Raw genomic sequence first — 22,875 nt, forward strand, 5'->3', positions numbered from 1 at the left:
CAACAAACTGTCTGAACTAGGACTCCACCCACTCACCTGCTCGTGGATCAAGGACTTCCTGACAAACAGACCACAGACAGTCAAACTTGACCCCCACCTCTCCTCCACCCGGACGCTGAGCACAGGCTCCACACAGGGATGTGTGCTGAGTCCTCTGCTGTATACACTGTACACAGCAGACTGCAGACCAGCCCACACCAGCAACACCGTGGTGAAGTTTGCAGACGACACTACTGTGGTGGGGCTGATCTCTGGGGACGACGAGACGGCCTACAGAGACGAAGTCCTGAAACTCTCAAGGTGGTGTCAGGCTAATAACCTCATCCTGAACACCACCAAGACCAAGGAGATCATCCTGGACTTCAGAAAAAACAGAACAGATCCACCCCCACTCTACATCGATGGAAACTGTGTGGAGAGGGTCCACAGCTTCACCCTCCTGGGCACCACCATCTCTGCTGACCTCACATGGTCTAACAACACCATGACTGTCATCAGGAAGGCCCAGCAACGCCTGCACTTCCTGAGAAAACTTAGGAGGAACGACGTCAGCCAGGAGCTGCTGGTAACGTTCTACCGCTCAACCATTGAGAGCATTCTGTCCTATGGCATCACAGTGTGGTTTTCCCACTGCACTGAAGCAGAACGGCAGAGTCTCCAGAGAGTGGTAAAGACAGCGCAGAGGATCATCGGCTGCCCCCTCCCCTCACTGAAGGACATTTACCAGTCTCGCTGCCTCAGCAGAGTGACTAGCATCACCACTAACTCCACCCATTCTGCTTTCCCTCTGTTTGAACTGCTGCCCTCTGGAAGGAGGTACAGGTCCATCAGAACCAGGACAAACAGACTAAGAAACAGCTTTTTCCACAGGCAATTATCATACGGAATGCACATACGTCCACCAACCACACCTCACTCTAATTTTACTACAATGCGTGCAATATCCTGACTGTCTAACCGGGTCACTGTGCAATAACTTGATATTTATTAAGCTGTGCTCACAGCAACTCATGTAATTCCATTCTATTTTATTCACAAATATTTAATATTTAACAGTTCCTGTCCATATTGTTCATTTTTTGTTAAGAGTTGTAAATACAGTATTTCTTTTTCTATTCTATTTTTATTTTTATTTTATGTAACTCCTTCACTCCAAGGCTGCTGCAATTTCATTGTATCCCCATGTACAATGACAATAAACGATTCTGATTCTGATTATATCACTTAGACACAGATGGAGAACCATATCAACTGGATTGGTAACAGCAACAACCACCGACCAAGCCGGCAAGCCCTGGCAGAAAAGATCCCCACAAGAAACACTGCAGGCTGTTCCATAAAAAATATAGTTTTACCATTGCCTTGCAGATCACAGTTGAAGTGGTTTAGTTTTCCTAAAAAAATTCAGAATGATTGAAGTTACAGGTGAACTTTTAGACAACATTTGATCCAAAAAGGTCCGAAAACGTCTTTTTAGGCAAAACTGAAAACACCTATTTTTTTGCATAACTTATCTTTCAAATATCAGCACAAAAAAATTAAAAACGGTAGGGATCTGTGTTTGCTGCCTTCCATATTTTTTTCAGACTTAAAAGTGTAACAGATGATTTATAAAAAATCCTTTTTCATCCAAAAACCTGTGTTAAATCTGTCTAGACTTAGTATTAAAAACTCTCCAAGATGAATGTGCCTGACTCCACCTGCAGGTGGATCACAGACTTCCTGACGGACAGACAGCAGTATGTGAGGCTGGGGAAGCTCGTCTCAGATACTCGGACCACAAGCACCGGATCCCCCCAGGGCTGTGTCCTTTCACCCCTGTTACTCTCCCTGTACACAAACAGCTGCACAGCTGGTCACCTGTCTGTCAAACTCCTGAAGTTTGCTGACGACACCACACTCATCGGCCTCATCTCTGACGGAGATGAGTCGGCCTACAGGAGTGAAATAGCCAGGCTGGTGTCATAGTGCAGCGCTAACAACCTGGAGCTTAATGCTCTGAAGACAGTGGAGATGACAGTGGACTTCAGGAAGGCCCCAGCCCCCCTCCCCCCTGTCATCCTCTGTGACTCCCCGGTGACCTCTGTGGAGTCCTTCTGCTTCCTGGGAACCATCATCAGCCAGGACCTCAAGTGGGAGCAGAACATCAGCTCCATCACTAAGAAGGTCCAGCAGAGGATGTACTTCCTGAGGCAGCTGAAGAAGTTTCACCTCCCTGAAAAGATGCTGGTAGACTTTTACACCGCCATCATTGAATCCACCCTCACGTCCTCCATCACAGTCTGGTTCGCTGCGGCCACGGCCAGAGACAAGGCCAAGCTGCAACGCGTCATCCACTCAGCAGAGAAGGTGATCGGCTGCCACCTCCCGTCTCTCCAGGAGCTGCACATCTCCAGGACCTGGAGGCGGGCAGCCAGGATTGTAGCCAACCCCTCTCATCCAGGACATAATCTCTTTCGGCCCCTCCCTTCTGGCAAGAGGCTCCGGTCCATCAGGACCAGGACCTCGCGCCACAAGAACAGCTTCTTCCCCACTGCAGTCAGCCTGCTGAACAGTACCCCAACTCCCCCAGGTGACCCCCCCTCCCCCCCCCGCCCACCAAAGGACTGTCGGTGCCACTTACAGGCCCCACCATCCCAGCCCATCTGTGCTCCCACTTTAATTCACCTTACTCTACTGTATATAGTGTGTTGTTGTTGTTAACTTAATTTTTAACTTATTCTTAATTGCACTATACACCAAGTCAAATTCCTCGTTTTGTAAAGTGCGCTCTACTGAACCTGGCAATAAAACTTTTTCTGATTTCTGATTCTATTAATCATTGTTTTTTATTCATTCAAAATGCAATTAAATCAATATTTTATCTTTTTTCTTTTCCTTTTTCTTTTTTTTTATCTCTTATATCCTTTTTTATAATCAATGTTTGAACTTCTTTTCCTTTCTATTGTCATGGTTTCAGTTTGTTGTCTTTTTTTTCGCTTTAGTTCTTGTTCTGTCTTGTTTGGTTCTGTTTCCTGTTTTATTTTGAAAGGTTTCCTGTCTTGTCATGTTTCTTGAGTTTTACTTCCTTTGGTCCCCATCTGCCCTAATCGTGTTCACCTGTGTCTTGTCTGCCCTGTCTGTATATAAGTCTTGTCTCTGCCTTCCTCCTGTGCTGGTCCATTAACTTCTGCTCATGTTGATCACGTCTTCTTGTCTGGCGTCCATGTCCCTTGCCATGCCACAGTAAGTTTTTGTTTTTAGTTTTGTCATCCTGCTCTGCAGCGCTTTTTGTTAGTTAAATAAACCCACTTGCCCTGAACCCGTTTGCCTCCCGTCTCTGCGCCTGGGTCCTACCTGCTGTCGAGCCCCCCCCCCACACGACATCTATACATCCAATGAAATTAAACTACAAATCAACAAACACAACTGATAACAAATGTCTCTAAAAAATGATGTGTATATTTGCAGAACCTTAAAAACACCAAACAAATAACAAATGCTTCCCAAATAAAGCACAAAAAATGGAACACAAAATGTAAAACCCAAGTTAGAAATTGCAATTTGAAAAGATACTTTTTTCATCAGCTTTTCAAAATCAATCACCAATTCTACTCTTCTGTGGATGAAACAAAGAACTCCAGAACAATGAAGCCATTTCTCTAAGTCTCTCTCACCTTCAGTTTTAAACAAGGTCTGTGAAAATCCACCATACATTGGTCACATGAACTCAGAGACCTGCTAAAAGTGCACAATTGTAAAAGCTCTTTTATATAGACAACTGTTTGTTTGCTTAGAGCTGTAAATATAAAAAAAAATGCTTTTCTATCACCTAGACACAGATGGAGAACCATATCAACTGGATTAATAACAGGGTGGCATGTTTAGACAAAATGAAGCTGTCCATCACATTTTTGACCTAAACATGTAAACACATCCTTGGCTCTGCGGTTAGGAAATGGTATTTGGGAATCTCTTTATACCAGGAGCCAGCCTGGCCATTGGAACATCGCCACAGTGCCCATCCAGACTGGGACAGCAACGGGGTCCACTTCAGAGCCGTGAGCTGCTGTGTTTAACTCCAGCTGTCCCAGCAAGGGAGACAACTGCAGCAACATCCACTGACCAAGCTGACAAGCCCTGGCAGAAAAGATCCCCACAAGAAAAACACTGGCTCAGGCAGGCTGGTCAAAAAAAAATAGTTTTGCCATTGTCTTGCAGCTCGCAGATCAAGTGGTTTAGTTTTCCAGTAATGTCAGTCAAGAATGCAAGTTCAGATTCACAATGTTCATATTCACCATATTCAACAGACATCTCCTCCAATAGCACCTTAAAAATCCTGTGCTGTTTTGCTTTGCAGCTGAGGTTGTTTACGATTTTCAGAATAAGAGTCATTATATGTCCAGAGCCAATCACTTCTGCACATAAGGCCTGCTGGTGAATGACGCAGCAGTAATGCAGACATTTTGGAAAGTCTGGGTCAGCTTTACAGTGAGTGATGAAACCTGTTTGTCTATTGATCATAGCAGGAGTCCCATCTGCAGTCACTGCTACCAGCTTTTCTAATTGTACCTTTTTCTGCACAAAAACTCCTTCACCGTGTTATACATTTCAACTCCTCTTGTAGTTGTCTGTTAGGGCAGATGTGTCAGGAGTTCTTCTCTTGTGGAAACCAAAAGCTATGCTGTACTGTTGCCGTCCACAGACTCATTACACTGGACGTTAACCACCTGCACTTTGCAAGATCCCGGTCCAGCTAATTGGCCAAGTTATCAGACATAGCTGACACTCATCTAGACATTGTAGTGGAAATTGAATGAGTTCTATTGTTCTCATCCTTAGGGACAGTGATAGCAATTATCATCATTGCTTGAATTTTTTTCATGCTATATGCAAAAGTCTTTGTCCCTTAAGGCAACAGATTACAGCCCCCCCCCCCCCCCCCCCCCCCAGGCAGCTGTCGTATTAACAATAGCTTGGAGCTCCAGAATGGACAAGAAAAAACGACGAGAATGGCTCGAGCAGGGCGTTGCTCACGGGGCGGTCGCTCGTGCCATGCGGTCGCACGTGCTCGGGCCCGCTAAATGCTACTTGTAGCTTTAATTATTATTATTATTATTATTCTACCGGAAGAGTCGCCTTTTTGAGGCCTTTAACATACCCCAAAACTCACCAAATTTGGCACACACATCAGGAGTCGCGAAAAATTTCGTATTTTATAGGAGATTGGCATGGGCGCAGAAAAACGGCTCGATAGCGCCACCTACAGTGACTTTTGTCCCGACGCCCCGCATACGCTTTAACGTACAAGCTTGATTTTTACAGGGCATGTTCTTCAGATGGAGACCTACAAAAAAGTCTGAAAGGACCCACCTGTCACTCGCACAGGAAGTCTGATATATTGAGGTCAATATGTCATTTTTGCTCCATTTTGGACATTTGCAGGCCTCGCTCTAGAACGAACTCCTCCTAGAGATTTGTGAATAATGACTCCAAACTTTGGTTTTGTAAACTAAACACATGTCCGATGTTAAATTGCGAAGCTTTTAAGTTTTTACGGATGTTTGTGACCGTGGCGGCGCGTCGAAAATGGAGGTCATTTTGAAAACACGCCATGAAAAGAAAAATGGCCACTACTCAGCCATGCAAAATCCAATATGATCCAAAGTTGATATGCATGATTGTAGTCTGACTTTGAACACATCTGCAGTGGAAGAATCTGGAATAGGTGTAGCGCCACCTGCTGGTAAAAGGAAATGACATGTTTTACTTGGAGCATCACTGCTCCAAGTAGGATGAGCCGACACACCTCAAAATGATGTCCACCTGTTGAAAAGCCATTGATGTTTACTCTGATAAAAAGCCATAACTTTCAATGCGGGGGTGTGGTCGTGACAGAGCGGCGAAGTTGGGCGTCTCGCCATGCACACAAAAGTTGCTCTCACGTGCACATTCCTTGTCCAATCTCACTGAAATTCAATAGAGGTGATGAGGCTTCCATTCTGAACCAATGGATATGACAATCTTGGACGAGCTCCATAGCGCCACCTAGATATTGACAAATACATTTTATGTCACATTCTGACCTATCTTTTCTCTGTGTTTTGTCCGACATTCATAAAATTACAACAGGAGATACTCATAAGGGTCTTCTCTCATCGTCTAAAGTTTCATGGGTGTACACCTGACGGTGCCTGCGCAAGCCAGTGCCAAACAGGAAGTGGTTGATTGCGTTGCAGTCAGATAATTAAAAATTCATAAAAAATCAGCCGTTTGTATCACGAGGCTGAGATTTCAGAATGAGAGGCCTCTTACATATCTCCAACTTAGATACACAGCACTTGCATGGGTGAACAAAAAACGGCTCAATAGCGCCACCTACCATGTTTGTTTTTGAGAGCCCTGCCATGTTCTTTAACATACAAGCTTGATTTTTACAGGACATGTTCATCAGATAGAAACCTACAAAAAAGTCTCTTGGGACCAAGCTGTCAGTCGCACAGGAAGTCTGCTATATTGGTGTCAATATGTCATTTTTGCTGTATTTTGGTCATTTGCAGGCCTCGTTCTAGAACGAACTCCTCCTAGAGATTTTTGAACAATGACTCCAAACTTTGGTTTTGTAAACTAAACACATGTCCGATCTTAAATTGCGAAGCTTTTAAGTTTTTACGGTTGTTTGTGACCGTGGCGGCGCGTCAAAATTTGAGGTCGTTTCGAAATCACGCCATGAAAAGAAAAATGGCCATTACTCAGCCATAAATAATCTAATCTGATCCAAATTTGTTGTGCATGATTGTAGTCTGACTTTGAACACATCTGCAGTGGAAAAATCCGAAACAGGTGTAGCGCCACCTGTTGGCAACAGGAAATGACATGTTTTACTTGGAGCATCACTGCTCCAAGTAGGATGAGCAAACACACCTGAAAATGACGTCCACCTGTTGAAAAACCATTGAAGTTTACTCTGATGAAAAACAAATCTTTCAACGCGGGGGTGTGGTCGTGACAGAGCGGCGAAGTTGGGTATCTCGCCATGCACAAATGTTGCTCTCACGTTCACATTCCTTGTCTGATCTCACTGAAATTAAATAGATTTGATGAAACTTCCATTCTGAACCCATGGATATGACAATTTTGGACGAGCTATATATGTTCATAAATGATCATGAAGCATGATCATATAATCAAGCTTCATAGGAAATCAGCCGTTTGTCTCAGGAAGCTGAGATTTCAGAATTAGATGCGTCCTACAAAGCTCCATGTTTGAAAAGCAGCACTATACGTACGAGAAACATTTAACCACCTTAATCACCCTATTGTGCTGAAAGCAAATTTTTGGACATTTTGACTCAAGCAAATATTTTTATCATAACTTCTGTTTAGTTTATCAGCACCAAAATAAAAAATATTTACATTTATAAAATGAACTGGTCAACTCTAGGATTTTATTTATTCAATCTTACATCCTCAAGCTTTTCATCAGTCTCCCCTGCTGCAGGAGTGGAGTTAGCCCCCCCCCCAACCCCCGGCTGTGTGCTCACATGTAAATTAGCCAGGAGTGGCAGACAGAAAGTAGAACAGTTAGAAAGCCTAGTTCAACACTAAATTACAGCAATTTCCTTTGTTTTGTTTGTCTTTTATACATCCTTAGCACTAATCATTGCTTTTTTATTCATCCAAAATACAATTAACTTTATATTTTATCTTTTTTTTTTTTTTTACAAACAAAATATATGAATGTGCTCCAAAACAAAACCCAGCCTCAGTACACTCCTACAGATGTAACATCAGACAGTAAATGTCTCTTTTATGCTTTTTTAATCAATGCTGCAACTTCTTTTCATTTCCTTTCAATACATCCAAAGAAATTAAACTACAACGACAACAAACACAACATATAGCAAATGTCTCTAAGAAGATTGTGTATATACAATATGTACCACCTTTAAACACCAAATAAATAACAAATCTTTCTAATACAATCACAAAAAATGGAACACAAAATGTAAAACCCAAATTAGAAATTGCAATTTTAAAAAGATACATTTTTCAGCAGCTTTTCAAAATCAATCACATATTTTACTCTTCTGTGGATGAAACAAAGAAGTCCAGAGCAATGTAGCCACTTCTCCAAAGTCTCTGTCACCTTCAGTTTTAAACAAAGTCTGTGAAAATCCACCATACATTGGTCACATGTATTCAGAGACCGGCTAAAAGTCCACAATTGTAAAAGCTCTTATATAGACAACTGTTTGTTTGCTTGGAGCTCTAAATATAAAAAAATGCTTTTCTATCACCTAGAAACAGATGGAGAACCACATCAACTGGATTAGTAACAGGGAAACATGTTTAGGTTTAAACTTACATCAATAGACAACATGAAGCTGTTCATCACATTTTTGACCTAAACATGTAAACACATCCTTGGCTCTGCGGTTAGGAAATGGTACTTGGGAATCTCTTCATACCAGGAGCCAGCCTGAACATTGGAACATCACCACAGTGCCCATCCAGACTGGGACAGCAACGGGGTCCACTTCACAGCTGTGAGGCTGCTGTGTTTAACTCCAGCTGTCCCAGTAAGGGAGACAACTGCAGCAACATCCACTGACCAAGCTGGCAAGCCCTGGCAGAAAAGATCCCCACAAGAAAAACACTGGCTCAGGCAGGCTGGTCAATAAAAAAATATAGTTTTGCCAATGTCTTGCAGCTCGCAGATCAAGTGGTTTAGTTTTCCAGTAATGTCAGTCAAGAATACAAGTTCAGATTCACCATATTCATATTCACCATATTCAGCAGATATCTCCACCAATAGCACCTTAAAAATCCTGTTCTGTTTTGCTTTGCAGCTGAGGTTTTTTATGATTTTCACAATAGGAGTCATTATATGTCCAGAGCCAATCACTTCTGCACATAAGGCCTACTGGTGAAAGAAGCAGCAGTAATGCAGACATTTTGGAAAGTCTTGGTCAGCTTTACAGTGAGTGATGAAACCTGTTTGTCGGTCAATCATAGCAGGAGCCCCGTCTGCAGGTATGGCTACCAGCTTTTCTAATGGTACCTTTTTCTGCACAAAAACTCCTTCACCGTGTTATACATTTCAACTCCTCTTGTTGTTGTCTGTTAGGGCAGATGTGTCAGGAATTCTTCTCTTGTGGAAACCAAAAGCTATGCTGTACTGTTGCCGTCCACAGACTCATCACACTGGACGTTAACCACCTGCACTTTGTAAGATCCCGGTCCAGCTAATTCGCCAAGTTATCAGACATAGCTGACACTCATCTAGACATTGTAGTGAAAATTGAATGAGTTCTATTGTTCTCATCCTTAGGGACAGTGATAGCAATTATCATCATTGCTTGTTTCTTAATCTGATAAAAACCTTCTTCTACTTGATGAGAAAATGAGCAGGTCTAAACGAGGCTTAGATTTAAGAATTTTTTTTTAATGCTATATGCATAAGTCTTTGTCCCTTAAGGCAACAGATTATAGTCCCCCCCCCCCCCCCCCCCACAGGCTGCTGTCATATTAACATTAGCTTGGAGCTCCAGAATGGACAAGAAAAAACGACGAGAATGGCTCGAGCAGGGCGTTGCTCACGGGGCGGTCGCTCGTGCCAGGCGGTGGCACGTGCTCGGGCCCGCTAAATGCTACTTGTAGCTTTAATTAGTTTTAGTTTTTTCTTCTTTTTTTTTTTTTGTAAATTAGGATATTTGTCAGTTGCATGATTCAAAATCACCAGAATAAGTATTGTATGATAAAAACGCAATCAAAGATACATTTTGAAACACTTATTATTCAGAGGACACAAGGACAACCATCCTTAAATTAAAATACAACAGCCGATAACAGCATTACGTTATCTGCTCTCGCTTCTTTTTCGGGGGAGGGCGGGCAACAGGCTAGCTTGTCTAGGTACTGTTGATTTGCGCTGTTGTGTGCGCTTTTTAAATGTACTTTTAGATTCGTAGGGTTTTTCCCTTTGAGGAGCGTTCCACAAATGTTGTCTCCTGCTTCAACTACAAGGCACTTACTTTAGTTTTCGACGCTGTTATATTCAGAAAAGTCCCAAATAGGACTCTCCCGCTTTCTCTCAATGTTTAATGCAGCCATCACGCTCATGTAAATGTCTATGACAACGCTAGCCGGCAGTGTCCGACAGACATCATGTGACGTCACAGACTACGTGATGCCGTAAGGGTCAGATACACAGTAAAACTAGCAGGGTGAAGTAAATAGACTTTATTTCAACTCAAAAGACTTATGTATTAACAAAGACGAAAACGAAGTATTTTTTGGGGTTAATATTAGTTAGTTTCAGTTAGTTTTATACACACAACAAACAGTTTTAGTTAGTTTTCGTTTTTTTTAAAACTCTCGTTTTTATTTTTATTTCAGTTAACGAAAATGTTTTTTCAGTTCTAGTTTTAGTTTTTTCGTTCGTTTTCGTTAACTATAATAACCTTGGTCAGAACTCTGTCTCCTCCTCTGGTCACCAGCGGGAGCCATCTCCAGAGTTCAAACCACACTTCCTGAGTGCTGCACAACTCTCATTCACTCAATCAACCACAGTCTACTTCAGCACTGCACTGAGCTGAGCTCAATGCAAAGTAATGTTGTGCCACTCTGCCTCCCTTACTGAGCGTTATATCTGGACCTGATCTTCTGTCTCATGACCCTGTTTCTGACTCTGTTTGCCTGCAGCCTGCCCCGACTCTCCCCTGGATTATTGACTACCCCGTCTCTCCTCTGATTATCTTGTGCCTGCTACTGACCCCTCCTTGCTTGACCCTGATTTAGCTTTGTGGACCTTTAGCTGAGCTAATAAACCTGCTGCATTTGGATCCAGCCATCTGCCTGTTCTTGTGAAAACCCACAGCAATGTGCCTCCAGGTAGCCACTTTCAATTGAGTCTATATAAACGTGCATAAATGCTTGTTTCAGGCTTTCGCGTTCAAAACTCCTGTGTTTACACATCACTAAGAAAGTTTCTACAGTGATCTTCACTCCCACTGATGTCTCTAAACGACCTCTGCTTATGCGGTCTTTCTAACCGAGTTTGGATGTTTAACCAGAGAGGATGAAAATAAAAACAAGAAAAAAATCAGGGGACCTCTTTTATTATTGTCTCAATATAAATAAGAAAAACTCTCGTAACCCTTGTGCTATCCAGGTGCGCTGAACATTTTTTCTGCAATGATTTGTGATCTTCACTGGTGTCCATGGATTACATGAAATCTTTCCACAAGGGTTAGGTCATCTGGACCCCATAGGATAGAGATAAGACTGAGGAGACCCGAGCCAGCCGGTTCCTCATCTAACAGCTGTTCTCTGTCTGGCTGCCAGCTCCCCTCCCAGTAGCCGGCATAGCGAGGGTGAAAGCTCCAGCTCCATGAGCACTGCGACAGGCTGTCTGGGGTATACCCACCTCTCGGGGCACCGGAAACCCTGCTGCCCCGAAAGGGATACACCTATAAGAAACTAAATGGAAGTTCAGGAGAATAATGGATCGATTCACTATATGTGGTGTGTTTTCTACCTGTTGTTACAGAAAGTCACATGCCCAAAGTTGAGTCCCTTATTGGTTGAGTTCAGATGGCCTACCTTGACTCGCCGCTCAAATCTCGCGGCTGCCAGACACCTTCCTGCTGCGCCCATCGCTCAAATCGCGCTGCAGGAACTCAGATCGCGTCTGTACTATTTACTTACCATTAAAACTGACTGCCTCCGCTGTGCAAATCACGTTTGGTGTGAACGCAGCTTTAGAGCTTTTGGATTACTTTAGGACCTAAGCTTATATCAGATCCTGTTTTATTTGTTCATTCAGCACTATGATCTTTTAGCTTCTCTACTCTTTATTGCATTGATTTAGTGTTAACAAACCATGACATGTTCAATATTATCACTGTCATGCATTCACTTATAGCTGATCTTTTGCAGATCCTAAAAACACAGTACACACAAACAATTTAAGTTTTGCCCTCAATATTAGGAAACCTAGTAAGTGATAAAGACAAAATAGTGTATTGTTATTTAGAATGTTATTCTGATGTCTAACAGATAAAGGTAAATAAGAATAAAATTCTTAACTCAGTTTAATCTTTGCTTAAAAACGTATTTACTTTTTTAACCCTGTATATTGATTATCTACAAACAACCTAAGTTTAAAGACAACTTCAAGGCTAAAATACAAAGAGTTAATAAAAAGACGTAAAAGCTCAAAGGGTCTCTGAAACTGTTGACAAAAGATCCATTGGAGAAATATTTTTCAAAGTAATTTTGAGAGTGACCTCATTAACAACAGCCAGTAAGAGGGGTTGTCATAAACATTATGGCATTGCAATACGAATGCTGCTGCTTTTAAGTAAAAATTAATCAAAAATTGAGCCACAGAAACTAAAATAATTACTGTTTGCTCCTGAAATGCATTACAAATATCACGTTTTCCACACTTGTTCTTAAAGCCTTTGTTGATTTCTATAAATTAGGGATATAATGTTTCCTTTTAACAATAACTGTAATGGCACTTTTAAGTTTGCCGTGCCTCAATCCAAATGGTATTTTCTGAAATAAATAAAATTGATATGTTTTATTTTAAAATGATCTTATAATGGCATAGGCCAATTCAATTGACAACATGCCTCAGACAGTTCGATCTGGCTGGATTGTAAAACATAAATCGATTTGTTGATTATTCATAACACCAAAACTTTAATTATTTGATATACTAAATCATAGGTAAATCTGACTGTTAAGATGCATTCTAAAGGGTCAGTTAATTTTGCCCACACCGTCTGAGCTCATAATGTTTCCAATGAAACCTCTCAGCAAGGACTGCAACAAGTTGAAGGACTTTTGTAAAAGTATTCTCACAACAAGTTTGAAGGCATCCCCTTTGACTTTATTGCTTTTAATCAAAACTTTAATTACACCTTCGAGGTGCTTTTAAGTCAGAAAATGCTTTGTCATTTACCATACTCCCAGGCCAAAGTCTTAGCAAGGACGTGTTGCTTATTTTTGTAGACATTCCATGCAACATTAGGTGGTGTGTGAGAGTGGAGCCCCTGATCTCCGTGGTCATCCCGAATGTCATGAGACTGGGCTTTAATGGATCAGTCTTTTCATCTTCTTTTTAGGTTGTGTTGAGGGAGTGACCAAGTCAGCACTGGAAGCAAGAGCTTTTATCACGTCAGTGAGAGCTACACCAAGGGACGCCTTATTTTCTTTTTTCTTTTATCGATCTATGAAAATAACCTGTTACTTTCTGTGAAAAATTGACCCCGATATCTACAGGAATAGTTTCTGATTGGAATTATTGATTGTTCCAAGGGTATTTTCATCTCTTTTGAGGGTATTAGGACTCAGACGTCTGAATGAGTCAGTTGTTTTTTTAATGGAGCCTGTAAAAACCTTTGGGAAGAATGCTTTGTAGCACTGTAAGGGCTAAGTGACTATGTAGGTGTTCCAAGACAGATGCTGATTGGGTAACTTACTGAAAATGTATTTTTTAAACACACATTTTAACAGAAAAATTTAGGTTTAAACACATATCCCTAAATGCCACAGTGCGACGAAGTTTTTCAGCAAAATTGGTGGGTGGCCACACGACGGCATGTGTAATCGGGAGGTTGCAGTTGCATTTTTACATGCTGCACTTTAATGTTATCTCCACATGACTGACTGATGATTGACGGCCACCGTCTACATTCATGACCTTGCCAACGATTTTCAAACAAAAAATCAGTCAACGGCAGGTAATCTTGGAGATTCTGCTGATGCATCTTCATCGCGTGGTGGCAGTTTATGTATTGTAGTATATGTGACGGTAGCATTACAGGAGCAAGGTGACATTGCCAAGACACAGTTATAATGGTTGTCTCTAAAGCTACATTCATAACAGGCATGTGAAGCATGTACAAAAATGCGCTAAATACGGGATCTTGAACGCGTGTTTAGCATATCGTCTTTATACAAGACTTTTTCAACCCAACACTAGTGTATGTCCGTCACTTACAATTGGAAGACGGTTGGTGCAAAATGTTGAAGCTGTGCAGATCTCATTAATCTTGTTCCAGGCTTTTACTTTCACAGCTCTACTCAAGGAAAGATTTGGTGTCATTTTATTCTGGCCAGATGCCAGATGTGTTTTGTATGTAGGGCTTAGAAACGGTCTTGAAAACATATGTAACTGTGTGTTTTAATGCACTTTTACAGAGACTTAATATTGGAAGTGGCCGCTTGAACCGGAAGTGTCCAAAAAAGAATAAGTTGGAAAATTGTCATAACTGTCACGGTCAGGCGAGCAGGTAAGGACTCAGATGTAGGGAAGAACCACAAGCTCTGGTGTGACAGAGTCCCAAGAATTCATTAACAAGCTCACCACACATGATTGGGAAAGAAACCAAAAACAGCAAAGGAAAACAGCAGAGAATACTCACACAAAATGACCCAACGCTAAAGAGAAAGAGATCCTTAACCCTTGTGCTATCTTAGGCATTTTACCATTGGGAGTTGGGTCATCTAGACCCACTAGACCAGGGGTGTCAAACTCATTTTGGTTCGGGGGTCACATTCAACCCGTCTGATCTCAACTGGGCCGGACCAGTAGCGTAAAGGCAAAACAACAGCTTTATTCTTGTTTTTTACCCAATTGGAAAACATGCCTCAACCAACATGGTAGCCTAATCATTTCTTATTGGACATTCATTCACAGAGGCCAATGGATCTTAAATGAAATTAATTTCACTTCAAAAAATATTGGTTTATTCAATTTTATACAGCCTGAATATTTTAAATCTGACACTGAAGCAATCCTGATAATAAATTCAAGAGGGGCTACAGAAAAAAATGAAACATCTTCCTAAAATGTAAACGTCCAAACGATGACAAAATTACACTAAATTAAACTTGCAAACATTTGTGAACATAAGAGTTTGGAGTAACCTCCTTTCTCTCCTGAAACTTCACAAGACCGTCAATATCAGGATTCAAATCAGAAACACATTTGTAGAAACACATTTACTGTCATTCAAGTTTGCAAAACACAATGAAATGTCAATTATTAATATCATTCATTATTATAAGAATCTTTTCCTGGTTTCTACCTGAATTTTGTGGCAACACCTGCCTTCTTCCTGACCTTTGATGGAAGCGCCATCATTGACCAAAATTACTTCATGTATTACTCCCTCCTTCTTTTCACGTTCCACCATCCATTTTAGAAGAACATAAACACTCACCTGAGCACTGGTGTTAGCTCACCTTTGCACTAACAGTTTGCATGACTGAAAGACTGAAATATTTCACACTAGTTGGTTTTAAGGCATAAGTATGCGTGTGAACACTATCTGTTTTGTGTACATGTCGACAGGTGGACATTTTTGCAGCTAGCAGGTGTGTTTATAACATTTGAGTGTGTGTGTGGACAGGCCCCGCCCTTTTTGTACTACATTTGAACCTTACCATAATGATTGACAACCAGTAAACTTGTTGCTTTATGCTGCTTCATGGTCTTACCCCCCTTCCCCTCCTATTATCACCCACTACCCCCCCTCTCTCTAACGCCCCTCTCTCTTCTTCCCCTCTTTCCTTTTCCGTCCGGTCCAACACCAAAGATTTTCAGACATGATTGAAATTAATAAAGTTTGGCCTCAATTACAAAAGGGGTTTATTCAGACATACCTTTGGTTTGTCTGAAGATTAATAACCCCTCTTGTTAAAGTAAAATATGTCCAACACAAGAGGCCCTCAGCTCTCATCTGTCTGCCCAGCTGTTGGACAGGACAAGTTAAAAAAAACAAAAACAAAAAGAAAAAAAAAAAAAATTACTTCATGTGACCAGTTCACTTCAACATTGTCCAGCACAGTAACTAGAGAGCTGACTATGTCATCAGCTGTTGTTGTGTCCATCAATTCAAGAAACTCCACTGTGACATTTCTTCATCACCTCTAATAAACATGCACAGCTGTACATATCTGTGATGTTGGTGCTTTCATCAATAGTGACTGAAAATACAATAAATGACTGGATTCCTTCATATGGCTGCCCATGTTTCCTCAGAGATGTTGGATCTGATCGTAATTCTTGACAGACTCATGTTTAAGGTCGACTGCTTTTTGGGAACAAGACTTCTGTAGCCTTCAGCATTTTTCAATAAGTTCACCATCAGAAAATGGATTGGATGTTTGCTCCAACTTGTTTGCAATAAGGTAGCTAGCTTTCACTGCGCCATCACTGACGTCACGGCTGCAGTAAATCCAGATGGTTATTTATCGGTCCAGCTAATAGTTGCTAAATCTTTTTTTTCTTAACTGCAAATGGTGAAACTTTTCTTTGTGCAGAGTCTCACAGTGGGGCTGAATGTTATGTTCTTGGAGAACCTGTTGATGACATACCAAGCATGTAGGTTTGCATTCAGCTCTGTGAACAAATAAAACGCTTTCCATTTTCCTGGAAAGCTCAGGACTTCACTTCAACCTTTTTTTTTTTTTTTGACAACATTTTGGTCATTAGGTTGTCACTTCTGACCATCCTTCAGTGGTGAGGCTCACAGGGAACCAAACTACTGCCTACCCAGACACAGAGCTGTTAGGTTTCGTTTTTGGCACATGCAGGGTTATGTTGTTTCAACTGTTAAGCTTTTCCTTTGCTCCCCTTAGTGGCGGAATAGCGCATTTCGGTTATTTCTTTAAAAATCATAACTCGCCACAGGAATGGACTAGAAACTTGCTTTCTTTTTTAAACATTCTTGTGATTTTTACTCTTCATGTGTGGGCCGGACTAAACCACCTGGCGGGCCGGATACGGTCCGCGGGCCGTATGTTTGACACCCCTGCACTAGACAGTCCACTGAACCTTTTTTCTTCAATGATTTGTGATCTTCACTGGTGTCCATGGATTACATGAAATCTTTCCACCTTTATCCACCTTTGTCATGATAGGGAGAACACGTCAATGTAAGGGTGGGGTCATCTAAGATAGCACAAGGGTTAAAGGCCTTATATCATGCTTTACTTAAAGTGCACTCAAGCTCTGACAGCTCTGACAGCTCAACAGGATCCACAGTTGAATGGGTGGAGTCACAGCCAGCCTGCACAGAAACCCAGGAAAAAATGAAAATAAAATAATATTCAAACACCAATTCTTAAAGCTTCATCTCATTTTGAATTTTGACTTTTTTTTCATTGTGCTTTTTATTTACACATTGAATTTCCCATCTATATAAACCGTGTTGTACAAATAAACCTGATTTCCCTTCTCTCACTAACTAAACTCCAGTTTTTTTTTTTACTTCATCTGCTCCAGGGTTTTTCTTTCACAGCTGTATTCTGATATATGAAAGGCTGGGTGTTGTTAATTGGACTTAAAAACTTGCATAGCAACACATGAAGGCGAGAGCCGAAACTTGCATAATGCGGATTTACATAGACTTTTCAAAAGAAATGGTTGCTTCCGATTCCGAGCCCGGTGTGAAAGTAGAATAACAATGCTCAATCAACCAATGTTGAAAAGCAGCAACATTAATTAGCTTATATTTCATGATTTTTGGGTAAGGTTATAAAATTTAATTATTTAGTTTAAATTTTACCATAAGCTATTTATCTTATTAAAAGAAAATCTAAACAAATCTGTTCATGAAGAATATTTGGAAACTTATTAGAAAGACGTACATAGATAAATTTAAATCAAGCTGGAAGGCAGACTTACAAATTGCATTGCTTAGTTAAATCCAATTAACAAACTGAATTTGACCCTGGTTAACAAAGGTTATACCATTGAGACTAGTCTAAATAGTAAATGATTACTTTAGCACAAATAATAGAAAAATCCTCCAATAATTTGTGGTTTGAGTGGAATCTGGGTGATAAAAAATATATAGGTTATTTAAAAAAAATGTGTATCACACCAGTTGGGAAAAGAGATTGAAGAGATAAATTGTATAAATAGAATAAAAGGGAGAATAAAGCATTTGTAGTTGGATCTCCATGTATCCATACTAGAAAGTAAGTGCGGGTCATTTTGTGATTTGAGAAATGGCTTTCTTCCCTTTGTAAAGTTGGCCCACATCACCTATTAAAACAACCAAAGACATTAGTTGGTTAACCCTATAAAAACTTGAAAGCTGTGCAGGGTTGCACATTAGCACAGGACTGCGTTTCTCTACTTTAGAATTTGCTGGAATTACGTTAATTGCGTTGAAGAGTTACTGAAGTTGAAATAATGTAAACACTGCAGCTAATACTCCCGTGTTAAAGTGTTGATATAATTACTCAAACCTATTCAAACACAGTGAATAAAACTTTGGCCCATTTTGAATAGACAGTTACAATTAAAAGTATGAATGTGGACACCATACACATTTTCCACATACACAATCATATACACTGGAAACCCTTTCTCTATTCCAAAACCCAAATAAACGAGGTATTTGTCCTTCAGGTTTGACTAGAGTCATTTTAACAAAGGAGTAAAATGAAGAAGTAACTGTAGGCTTTGTCCACATTCAAGAAGAAAAAGAATAAAACATAAATTAAAACCTTCACTGCAAGATAAGCAGTAATGTGGACTTTTTAGAGTCAAGGCTCTAAATGTGTCAGTCAATCCATGTTCCTTTCTCACTCACCCATTATGATTAGCTGTGGGTTGTAAATGACTGGATGGCATCCTATAAACAGATGGCGGTTTACAGTAGATGGAGAACAGGGTTCAATGCTCAGTCATTCAAAAGAAGATCAGAAAAAATAGTAGAGGACAGCCAGTTGAGGTGGTTGAGACATTTGGGCAGAAAAAGCCCTTCCTGGTTAGACGTAACAAACCAAGTCAAACTAGAGGGAGGCTCTGTTGTATATTTTCAACATACATGAAGAACCAGGGGTGAAACAATTAATTAATTAAGTAATTGCTGAATGGATTCTATTCCTGGGATCAAACTAGATGCACCTGTTTGAGGCAGAATCAAATTGAATCGACCAATACCATTAAAAGATTCCTTCAAATGAGATAAATCAATAATCGAGTCGATCTTGGAAAATACTATATGGACTGAGGCATGGTTGGTTTTATTTTAGTACAACCTAAAAACGACCCAAAGGGCATCACAGCGAACGACACACTTGTAATGGCAGCGAAAAAAAAGGACAGGCCTTCATTACAGTCCAGTGTGTGGAAACACTTTGAATTTGGCAAAGACGTGACCATACAGTGTGGTAGAATGTTCCACTAATGTTCTATTTGTAATCTTTTAATGTGGGAAAGCAAAAGTGGGCTGAACTTTATGAAACTAATATGTGAATGGATTTGCCATTAATTGTTCTCTATTTGTGCACATATTTAATTTACACTTGATTGTCTTGCAAACAATTCAAGGAATCTGGAAAACTTCACCTGTACTGTTGACTACCCATGGTATTTATATTTGAGTCACACTGGTGGAAGTTTTGATTAAAGATGTCCTGAATGGATTTTAGGTTTTTAGATCAGTTAATCGGTTTGAATTGGATCATTTAAAATGAACCAAAATTGAAAGTGAATCGAATCAGCAACCACAGATATCAAATCGAATCAAATCATTGTTAAGATTAACCGTTACACCCCTATAAAGAACCCATCTCTCAGTTGGTCTGTCTTCAAAGAAGACGTGGAGGAAAGGGCTAGAAAAAAGACGATTTAAAAAAAACTTAGTTATTATAGATTCCAAGCCCAGAAAGTAGTCAACAATCAGTAGGTGGAGTGTGCAGAGAAAAAAAAGTCCGTTTTTGACATTGGAGTTTATATGTCAGCCGTGCATTTTGTGGTACAAGCACCAAATTTGACATGAATGTACCCTCTCTCAGACAAGCACATTAGCCATGAAGATAAATGCAAAATGGTGGCCAGTTGTAAAGACGGTTGCCATACATTTAATTGTTTCAAAAATATTTAATGGCTATTTGCCCCAGTGTTAACAATATGGCCTGTTCTTGCACAAGTTGCAGTCTTTAAAGTTGAGCGGGACCTACAGAATACTATGATATGAATATCATATATGTACAGTATTCCTCCCAAATTTACGGGGGTTAGGGATCAGAGACACCCACGAAAACGCGGAATCCACGAATACCGAGACCCCCCCCCCCCGCGCGATTGAAAAATGTCCGTCCCTGATCCTTCCTCATCAAAAACCCTTCTGAAACATTATTAATGTTTATAAAACATTTATTTAAGAAAAACTGGAATATTGCTCAACATAAAGAGCTTTTTTTTATTCCAATCAATAGACTCTGTACTTTATAACACACATTAGGAGTGTCACTCTGTGACAAAACTAGGAGCCTGTGCTTCCTCCTTTCATCAGTGAAGTGCGAGAGGGCATCTTTTTCCAGGAGAGGCCGGTTACATCCATAATAAGCATTTACTCCGGATGATAATTATTTTCCACGATTATCTTCCTCAGTGTACCAGGATATTTTCTGCCCGCTTCTGAGTCAGCTGATTTCATTTCTCTGTACAAACTTTGGTTAGCAGTGATTCAGGGAAAGGTGCTCACCACTTGGCCTGATGAGAAAATTAAACAATCAGTACAACTTGTGTGGTCATCTTGTGGGCAGTTGCGTATCACCTGCACACCCTGTGTGTGCAGCATTTGTGCACGGTCAGTAGGGAGCCAGTATCACACCTCACCAATGGCTTGAGTGCTGCATAAAGGGCACCATACGATAGAATCACCTGTACATCATAGGTGCAGTCTGACCTGATATAGGTGCATTTTTCTTACAAATACTTCCCGATGCACTTACCACACACACGATAATCGTACATACCTTTTTAATGACATCCCTTGAGGTGGTCGTACAAGCCACAAGGGCACTAACGACAAGACACACCTGCAGCCCTCTTAAGATGTAACCAAATCAGTCTATGGCCCTCTCAACGCCCAGACAAGCCAAAAACCCACAGCACCCATGTGGGTGCATGTGTCAAAGGTTTTAGCTGCAAACCTTCATACATGTTCATTCACCTTCACCGTATAACCCATAACACCTGCCACACTCACCCATCTACTTACCTAGCAGTAGGGTGTAGGGCAGGGGTCGGGAACCTATGGCTCGCGAGCCATATGTGGCTCTTTTGATGGTCACATGTGGCTCGCAGACAAATCTTTAATTATACTTTTTGTTTCATTAGACCAGTCCTTCTCGGGCGCGATGCGATGCCAGAGGCGCGCAGTAGTAGCGGTGCTTGGAGAAAAAAATCTGCGCCAGCGCCATCAGTTTACAATTATCTATTATTTCACAGAGTTTGTACCATCCGGAAACCTGTGAATTGCCTTGCCTAAAACTGCGCGCTCCCGTCTCTGAGAAAGAGCGCACAGATGCGGGGACGGGATGTGTGAGGAAGAAAGCAGAGGGTGGGGGTGAGGGGTTGTGGGGACCGGCAGCAGGTGAATCGCGCAGGGAATGTAAATACGTAAAACCCACTGCCCGTCACTCACTGCAGCGTGTGAGTGTGTGTTTGGCTCCCCGTCTGCATGTGAGCAGTCTGTCTCACATCTACAGAACATTCAGACCTACGATCACGTTTAAAGTCTCAACGCCTGCATGAAGCAGAAACTCCACGTAAACCAGACTAGACCATCAGCAAAACTACCACGAGAAATACTCATCATTTATCAGCAACAGCATAACAATGTTATTAAAAAGAATCCACAGACTTATTGTACTTTAAAAATGTTAAAATTAAATAAAATGCACACATTCACTTGTATTTTTAGTTTTAAACATATTGTCGCGGACTGAGTTTAACTTGGCTGTCAGGCCGCGTTGAAAGTTCTGGAGTTCATTGAACGCATCTGATTGGCTCTCAGTTCTGTCGCTCAGCCTGTTGTTAGATAATTTGGACCAATGGTGTTCAGCCATGGGCCAAATAAGGGAAATGGGAGGGCTGGAGCGGGAGCAGGGGAATATAAAGTTGGGAGAAGCGCTCTTGTCTCAGCGGGAGAGATTCAAGAGTTGCTGAATTAATTGTTCGGCGTTTGTTGCGGTCTGCAGTAACCAGAATTAAGAACCTTAAAAGAGGTTACGTCTCCGTGCCTCAGTGTGGGAAAGGGACACAACATTATTGTATGGCTCTTTCGAAATTGCATTTCAAAATATGTGACGTTTATGGCTCTCTTGGCCAAAAAGGTTCCCGACCCCTGGTGTAGGGTGTCAGAAAGTGCTCACCTGGCCCCTTACCACTTTGATCCCACACTTCCACCATTGATGGAATGACCCAAAATGTAATTTTCCACCATATTTGTTTAGTTTTTTGTTGTTGTGTAATCAGTTATTTTACATTTTACAACCCAAGACAGTAGTACTGTTGCAGTGCTGTAATTAAAACGTGATTGTTCTTAACAGAGAATAAAAAACAAGGTGACATTTGCAGTTAGTATTGTAAAGCATCCAATGAGAATATCTAATCTGACACTTTCCACTCATTGGAGTCTTCTTTTCTCAATTTAAACAAAAAGTTTGTTTTATCGTGTTGCCCTCTTCCTTCACATTTAGAGAGCATCTGGTCATTCAAAATGTCAGAGTGTGGTGTACTAACAAAGAACAGAGAGGAGAGGTCATTCATGCTGAGCAGGTGTTGGCTTCACAGCAGAAGGGTTAACCACCAAATATTGTACTTTAATCATCAGTATTACTAAATAAAAAATGTAGTAACTAAATATTTTTTGAATTCATGAAAGTAAAGACACTACTTCAGTCAATTTATAAAATGCCACTGCATTACCTTTCAGTGTTTAGATTCACTTGTGTGTGGGCACACAGTCTAGTGAGAGACTGAAGTGCATTAGTGGTTTGGATACTTTCCCATAAAATCAAGATGAAAAAGTTAGCTTATAGGAGGACTGGAATGTAGAAGAGAAC

This window comes from Oryzias latipes, chromosome 12 (assembly GCF_053564925.1).
Source record: "Oryzias latipes strain Hd-rR chromosome 12, Olatipes_Hd-rR_3.1".
In the NCBI taxonomy this organism is placed as follows: Eukaryota; Metazoa; Chordata; class Actinopteri; order Beloniformes; family Adrianichthyidae; genus Oryzias; species Oryzias latipes.